Source organism: Panthera uncia, chromosome D2 (genome assembly GCF_023721935.1).
Source record: "Panthera uncia isolate 11264 chromosome D2, Puncia_PCG_1.0, whole genome shotgun sequence".
NCBI lineage: Eukaryota > Metazoa > Chordata > Mammalia > Carnivora > Felidae > Panthera > Panthera uncia.
This window is the reverse complement of record NC_064818.1, coordinates 55,865,000-55,873,503: the sequence shown is the minus strand read 5'-3', so window position 1 is coordinate 55,873,503 and position 8,504 is coordinate 55,865,000. Positions and strand designations below refer to the sequence as shown.

At 35.1% G+C, this 8,504-nt stretch overlaps 1 protein-coding gene across 1 annotated transcript in view; it reads left to right on the top strand.

Moving 5' to 3' along the window:
• The first annotated feature begins 1,837 nt into the window (after nt 1-1,837).
• Nucleotides 1,838-8,504, top strand: part of HPSE2 (heparanase 2 (inactive)) — a 404,410-nt gene continuing 397,743 nt past the window's right edge. Inside the window, exon 1 of the mRNA XM_049645558.1 lies at nt 1,838-1,903. The gene's annotated coding sequence lies outside the window, so the exon portion shown is untranslated. The remainder of the gene's footprint in view (nt 1,904-8,504) is intronic.

Sequence of the window (8,504 nt, the reverse complement as noted above, 5' to 3'; positions counted from 1 at the left end):
TACCCTCTAATCACCCTATGCACACAGCTTAGAGATGTGTAAAGTTCTCCCTAGCTATTAGGATGCCCTGAGCTTGATATCCCTTTTACAACCCCAGTGAGCCAGAAGTGTCATTTGTTAATGTTATTCTTTACCTAGAAGGTTTTTCTTTTGTTTCATTTGTTTGTTTTTATCTACTGAGTTAATTTTTGAAATGCATTTTGTAACCATACCACACTAATATTGAAAGAAGTTTTTAAAAAGAAAAGTAACATAGTAACTCAACTTATCCAGATACATCAACTCATTTCATCTTTGTGTATTCTTTTCCAGCTTTTATATACACATATACATACATATTTTTATAGAGTTAAAATAATAAGGTATAAGAAATTTGAATCATGCTTTCTTCACTTAACATCATGCCATACATATTTTCTCATAATATTATCTACCCCTGATAATAATAATTTCAACAGCTTCTTAATTTTTTCTCGTTTTCTTACCACTTTTCAATTGTTGAACGTTCAGATTGTTTGCAGTTTTTTTCCTACTATTGTCAGTGATATCACAAATACCTTGTTTCTTCTTTACGATTATTTCTTAAGGATAAATCCCCAGGAATTAAATTACTGGGTCAAAACATAATAAAAAAATAATAGCTTATATGTCTTTGGTACTTGCCGTGTGCCAGGTTGTGAGTGGAACCAGCCTTTACCTGAATTTGATTTAATCTTCAAAATAACTCCTTCAATAGCTACATTAGTATCTTTATTGTACAGACAAGATAACTGTGGTAAACAACTTAACTAAATGGGCACTGGAACCCTGCCACTCTAAAAATTAGAGGCTGCAACTTGGAACCACTGTGTGAATCTCACTTTGTGGAGTCTCAAGTTCTGGATGTATTTTACTAAATTGATTTTCTAAAGAGTTATGTTCATTTGTAGTAGTTCTCCACCTTGCCCTGTCCATCCAAGCTGTTAATGAGAGGACAGAATCTTAGAGGGTTATGCCTTCCTGTCTCCCCTGCACCACTCTCCACTCAGTTTTGTTAATTTAATAAAAGCAAAAGATTACCCCATAGTTATGGTTACAGAATTTTGGAGCTGGGAGGAAAGAAACTCCTGGAATATAATTTTACTGACTAATAAATTGAAGTTCAGAGGAGTGAAGTAATTGTCCAAGACCAACCTGGGATCACCGATTTCCTGGACCCGTGCCCTTTGTAGTATACTTTGCTGCCATCCAGCTGTTTGTGTCTTTTCTTCTCTGTCCTCTTTCTTGTTCTCACTTGGTCCTTGCCCCCAGATACCAAATACAAATTTTGCAGTGTAAGCCCCAAAATAAAAGTTTAAAACTAAAATAAATCCAGTCTGTAAGACTGAATCAACTTTATTTCCACTTAATTTGTATTGGGGAAGAGACAAGAGAAACAAAATCTAAAACAAAAATCCATGTTGTTTTGGAAGGGAAAGTGATTGATCTGACACTGGTATCACTGGTGAGAGTACTAATTCTGAGGGTATGGCTCCAAATTACTAGTTTTTACATATCTTTTAAGCAATTCCACATTGAGAGAAGTGTCAAATTTAATTGGCTTCCCACAATCCCTTGTTTTTGTTGGAGAAATGCCTTGTTGATAGTTAACAAAAGATTTACTAAGGCCTGCAGACTGTAGAGAATTTTTTTTTCTGTATATAAGTGAATTTTATGTGTCTTCATGTTTATGCCATCAAGTTTGAGGAGGAGGAGAAAAGGAGAGGGTAATTGAACACTTAATATGTGCCAGATTTGTGTTTAACATACCTTCACTTATGTAATCACCAAACCAAGGATATTATCATTCCCATTTTACAGATGAGAAAACTGAAGCTCAGAGAAGCTAACTGACTTTCTCAAGTTCACAACAGATAATTAAGAGGTGAGATAGTATCTATGTGATTCCACTATGGTTTTTTTTTTTTTTCTCATTGAAGCTCATTGATATTTTTCCTTAATTTCCTAGTACCAAAATTGGAACAGTCAATTATAAGTATCATTTTTTAATACATAGAAAAAAAATAATTTATCCTTTTCTGACTTTAGCAAAGGTGATTTCTGAATAATGACCAAGGGTATTATGAGACAATTTCCATAAGTATGAGGATGTAAGTGATTAGACTCTACCAACATATTTCAAAGGAAAATAAAAGTAGAGATAACAGAAAGAAGACTATTTACTAAATTTCCTTCAGGGCCAATTACAGTGTCCTGCTGGGTTTTCATTAGAACTTATCCTGGTGTGTGGGTGTGTATTTAAAGGTTTATCTCTATTAATTTTTGCATCTGGTCTTTTCGTGTGTTCATATTTTCATCTCAGAATCGCTTTAATTATATTTTCCTATGTCATATTGCTTTCACCAAGACTCAAATTTCTGTTTTCTGAAGGGTGCATCTGCACCAGATTTGACAAATACTTATTTTTTGTTTCTCCTCCATGCAGCTTCTCTTACTTTCTTCTTGGTAGGTTCTCTCTTTATTTCTTCAAGATTGCATAATTTCTGCCCCTCCTCCATTTATACTTTTTCTGTTAGTTTCTTGTCTGCCAAATTGTTTTTCTTCAAAGCTCGTCCCCATGAATATTTCTTGGATTAATCCTGTTTTACTTTTAAACTCCTGCCACACCTTGGATGCTTTCTTTGCTGACCCCGTGACTTTCATAATGCCTCTCTGTCTGTTCTTGCATCTCATTAACTAGACTTGCTGATCCTGTGTTGTCCACATGGTTCACATTTTTCAAACCAGAAACATCTGCATGGGGAGGAGACACTAATAATAAATAATTAAACTTAGCACTTTCCATGTCTTAGACCTCTTTACAAATGTTATTTAGTTATTTCACACAACAACAGAGCTAGTAGATAGTATCAATTTTTTCCCCCACTGAAGAAATAAAGGGGGCTAATGACAAAGAAATTGAGGTAAACTGAGATTCATCCCTGGAATTTATGCAGTCATTAAGCTGATATTATGATTCCCAGATTTGACCTGAAAAAAATAACTTATACTGTATATTTATATTCTAGAGGACATTAATTAGAGGTGATTTTGTAGATTTTGTGATACAGGAAAACTCATTGTTTGAATCTTAATCATTTCAAATTTGTGGCTGTTTTGACTGTCAGCACTGAAGCATTTCTTTGTGGTATCTGTATAAATTTATAGAGGAACCAAAACCATAAGACTCTGCTTTGCCTTCTTCAGAAAGCAGAAGATTGAAAAGGATCTGACCATATTGTCTTTATATGGATATGACTACTTGCAAATGAGGCCCACAATTTGGAAACTGTTTTTAAACAGTTAGTTATATTATTGTATCTTCCAAATTCATGATTAATCCTATCACTCCCCTGCTTAAAAAAAACAAAACAAAACAAAACAAAACAATACAAAACAAAAAAAAACATTCTGGGGTGCCTGGGTGGCCCAACTCTTGATTTTGGCTCAGGTTGAAATGGTTTATGATATCATGGTTTGTGAGTTTGAGCCCCATTTTGGGCTCTGCACTGATAGTGTGGAGCCTGCTTGGTATTCTACCTCTCCCTCTCTGCCCCTCCCCTGCTTGTGCTCTCTCTCTATCCCTCTCAAAATAAATAAATAAACATTAAAAAAAAAAAAACTTTCTGGTTTATTCTCATTCCCTGCTGAATTAAGAAAGTACTTCAGGAGCCATACCTGGCTGGCTCTACATAAATACATTCATCTTTTCTTATGCTTTTCTGATCCTTTCAACCCTTTTCTCTTTCCTAATCTCCATTTCTTACCCACTGATAAGTTTACTCATCAGGCCATTCCAGTATCTGGCACTAAGCCTCAACAGGTTAGGAACTCAAGTTCTTTAACTCTGTTGAACGGGTGAACCTCACTATCCCTTCTAAGGAATTCTTTTATCTTCCTTCGAATCTTCCTAATTCTGTAGGAGCTTTCCCTATAGTACTCTTAGTAAACTTTGTATTCAAGTGATTAGCATGCATCTCTTCTGTGCCCTGGTGGACCTTTAACTCCCTCTGCCAAAAATTGTGTTGCCATGGTGTTAAGGCATTATGTATAGTAAATCCTCTGTAAACTTATGTGGGGTTTGGCATATGTGAAATCAATAAATCTTTATCAAATAAATTCTACTATATTAGATTGGCATGACTTTAATCCAAGTAACTGTGGGTTTACCTTATGTGTTTTGAATGTATCTATGTATATAGTTCAAATATAGCATATACACAGAATATATGAATATTTACAATATTTATTCTCTAGTCTTATTTTTAAAAAACCATGTGCCAGGAGATTTATGAATGAGTAATATAAGAACTCATGGCAAAAATAGTCTTAGGAGGACTAAGAACTCTTCTATAAACATCTTTATAAAATTCTTTATTTTGTTTATCTTATATTGATGCCTGCCTCACAAGAAACTTCAGATTCTTTTCATCCTAAAGTTTTAGCAAGAAGCTCATAAACTGGTTATGCTTTTTTTTTTTTTTTTTTTTTTTTCAGATACTATGGGTATGAAGAGGATGTTTAGTTTTCTATAGCTATTCTTTCGTTTAAACTTTCAACACCTTTCAGGTTGTATGCTCTGTCTCCAGGTGTCACCATAGTCCCAGAGGTTAAAATAATTTGGATATTTTGAATGGAAACACAAAAACAAAAGCTACAGATAGCCTTAATTTAACATGCGCTGCAGAAATGATTTGACATTTCCCAATTCTCCTAGGCCTTAGCTCTGTCCATGCCAAAGTATGTTTTTTGAGCCCTGGTTCTACATATATAGCTTATTTTTTCCTAACAAATTAAGCGTACGGTTCTAAGCACTGGATTTACTTTCTATAGGTTCCTTTATGTACTTCAAGACAGCCTGGCAACATTTCTCCTCCTGCTCTGCAAACATTTTTACTTTTTTTTTTTTATTTTTTATTTTTTTTTATTTTTTTTTTTAAATTTTTTTTTTCAACGTTTTTTATTTATTTTTGGGACAGAGAGAGACAGAGCATGAATGGGGGAGGGGCAGAGAGAGAGGGAGACACAGAATCGGAAACAGGCTCCAGGCTCCGAGCCATCAGCCCAGAGCCTGACGCGGGGCTCGAACTCACGGACCGCGAGATCGTGACCTGGCTGAAGTCGGACGCTTAACCGACTGCGCCACCCAGGCGCCCCAAACATTTTTACTTTTTAAAATTCCCAACACCATCCCTTTTTTTTCCTGGAGTATCCCCAAATTAGCTATTCATCATTTGCTCTCTTTGAAGTTGTGGATGTAGATTTTAGCATCTATTAGAATCTCCTCACCACCTCCCCTTAATTTAGTTGCTCTAAAGTACCAGTAAACAATGTAGATTCTTATGAAGATTTTCTGAAGGAGCAGAGGAAAGAGTTTCTATCACTTATTTCATAACCAATATCTTCAGAATCCCTATTAGATATCACTATTCTTTAAAACTTCTCCTTAGGTTTGCTACCATCAAGGGTTTTCTTCTCTTATTTTTTTTTTCCATGAATACCTCAGCTTCCTTGGCTCCTTTCTTTACCAGAGTATCCTTGAGAATTCTTAGTTCCTTATCACTTTATTATGTAAAGTTTTTGAAGTCAATTCTATCTCCTAACTGCAAATTTATGTATCTAAATCCATCACAGGGATCAAAAAAAGCAAAGGCCCTTAACAGGATCTTGGTTGCTTAGGAGGCGTGGTCTTCTTTTATTACTTGTGCAGTCTTACTCCAAACCCTAAATGTAAAATATTTATTTCAATTAAGTTCTGTGCTTTCCCCAAAAGAAGCTTTCTTATCATTTTCAACAGATAAAAGAATGAACATCTATATTGTTTATACATCTATATTGTTGTTACATCTAATTTTTTCATAGGAGTGGCTTAAAATTAACATATTTTGGAAAAAATTCACTGGAAAAAGAAAGATACACAGAAATAGGCTACAACAGAATTCTGTCCAAAGTACTAGGTGCTGTGGAGGAATTCCTGTTGGAAGTATTAAATGAGACAACATGTAGTAAGTGCAATGTCTGGTTATTCTTATTATTTATTATTCTTGTTCATTGCTTTATTATAAATTTTGTTAGATAACAAACTAAAATGATACATGCAAGACGTTTAAAAACAAACATACTAGAACACTAATGTCCAAATGAGTTTTAATCCCTTTAAAGTACTTCTTAGAGATCAGACACACACTACAATGATGCTGTTATCAAGCTAAACAGTTTTGTCCATGGAAATTAGCTTTCAGACAGTTATTTTAAGGTCTCATCAGAAGAAAATCAATTTCACTGTAATGTAATTAAGATTGGTTTTTCTACACCAAATGTAATTGGTAGTTTAGTCACACTTTTTTTTACTAACTTCACTCCAAATTGCTTTAGATTTACAACAGCAAGTGTTTGTTTAAAATAATGTGCCACAGGCTCAGAAGGCAGTGCCCAAGGAGAACCAGTGGTAGCAGATTTGGAATAAATATGCCATTTACTCAATACTTGTGTGATCTTGGGCAAATCATATCCTCTGGGCCTCAGTTTTCTTTAGTGTATTGAGGGGGTACTGTCTAACTCAGTCATTCAGTGATCACAGTAGAAAATCAATAGCATATAAAAGCAACAACCTGAGGCAACGTGAGTTGGCACTTCAAGACAGGGAGAAGAGAGAATGGATGTTTATCAGGAGTATGTTTTCATTTTTGTTTTTGTTTTTTGATGCTATAATTTAAATTTTAACTCGATTTGGAAAAAATAATTCTTGCAACTGACTTTTTTTTAAAAGTTTATTTACTTTGAGAGAGAGAGAGAGAGTGAGCGAGAGAGCTGGGGAGGAGCAGAGAAAGAGAGCAAGAATCTCAAGTAGGCTCCATGCTGTGAGCATGGAGTCTGATGTGGGGCTCTATCTCATGAACTGTGAGATTATGACTTGCACCAAAATCTAGAGTCGGACGCTTAACTGACTGAGCCACCCAGGCATCTCATCTTATAACTGACATTTTATTAGGAGGGGCATGTCTGAAGTGTAGAGCTAAGAATAGGTATTATATTATCTACAAGGCTATCAGAAATGAGTTATCTGGTGAATAAATGGTTAATTGTGAATTTTTTATTTTTTAAAGTTTGTATTTTTATTTATTTTGAGAGAGAGATAAAGAGCAGGTGGGGAGGGGCAGAGAGAGAGGGAGACAGAATCCCAGGCAGGCTCCATGCATCAGCACAGAGCCTGACTCAGGGCTCGAATTCATGAACGGTGAGATCATGACCTGAGCCCAAATCAGGAGTTGGATGCTTAACTGACTGAACCACCCACGTGCCCTTGGATATATAACTTAAATGGCAGCCAAAGTAGATAAGATACCCTCATTGTCAGAAGAATGCACAGCCATGAAAATTAGGAGCTGGCTTTCAGAATACCAGTTAAGCAGCAGCCAGGGCTAACGCTACAGTGTCCCAGAGAAACCCTCTTAGAAGGGTAGAGCAGTGGAAAACATACAGGCTTTAGAGTCCGATATGATCTAAGTATACATCCTGGCCCTGCCACTTGAGTTCGTGGCCTTAAGAAAGTGATCTCATTGCTTCCAACCTCAGTTTCCATATTCGTATGATGGGAGTAATTCCACCTACTCAGCAGTATTGTCATGAGAAAGTGTATGCAAAACATAAATGCTCAATTAATGAGATTTTGAGTATATACTTGGTATATTCTTTGTGACTCATGAAAATGTAATTCTAATGTGTATGTTCCCACTAGTGGTCAAGGGCAGGTGAGACATAATTTTTTTGGCTACATCCCAGCATAGTTACATGGTAAGCAGTTAGGAACTACACCCAAATGAGGTTTTTACCCTCCCATATCAGGGCTATATAGAACCAGATACTTTTTCTCTTTGTATTCACAGAAGTATTGGTATTACTAGGTCTTGGTCTTAAAATAAAAAGCCTATGTTCTTTTTAGTTAAAATAACTTCGATTCTTAGGCATGTTGGAATAATTTAATAATATATCATGTTATTCATAATTTAATGACATTTAATAGCAAATGTTTCAAAGTTATGATAATTCTGTTATATAATAGTCTTTAAATTTTTTCCCATTTTAACCATTTTTATTTTCTTTTTTAATTATAGTTGGCATGTTATATTATGTCATATATATTATATACATATATACACATATTATATCAATTTCTGGTGTACTGAACATGGTGACTGAACAATTATATACATTACAAACTGCTTACCATGTAAGTGTAGTTAGCATCTGTCACTATACAGAGGTATTATAATATTATTGATTCTATTCCCTATGCTGTACTTTTCATCCCTGTGACTTATTTTAGAAAGGGACGTTGTGTCTTTTAATCCCCTTCACCTATTTCACCTGTCAACCCACCTCTTTCCCCTCTGGCAGCCACCACTTTGTTTTCTGTATTTATGAGTCTGTTTCTGTTTTTTGTTTGTTTGTTCATTTGTTTTGTTTTTAGATTCCACATATAAGTG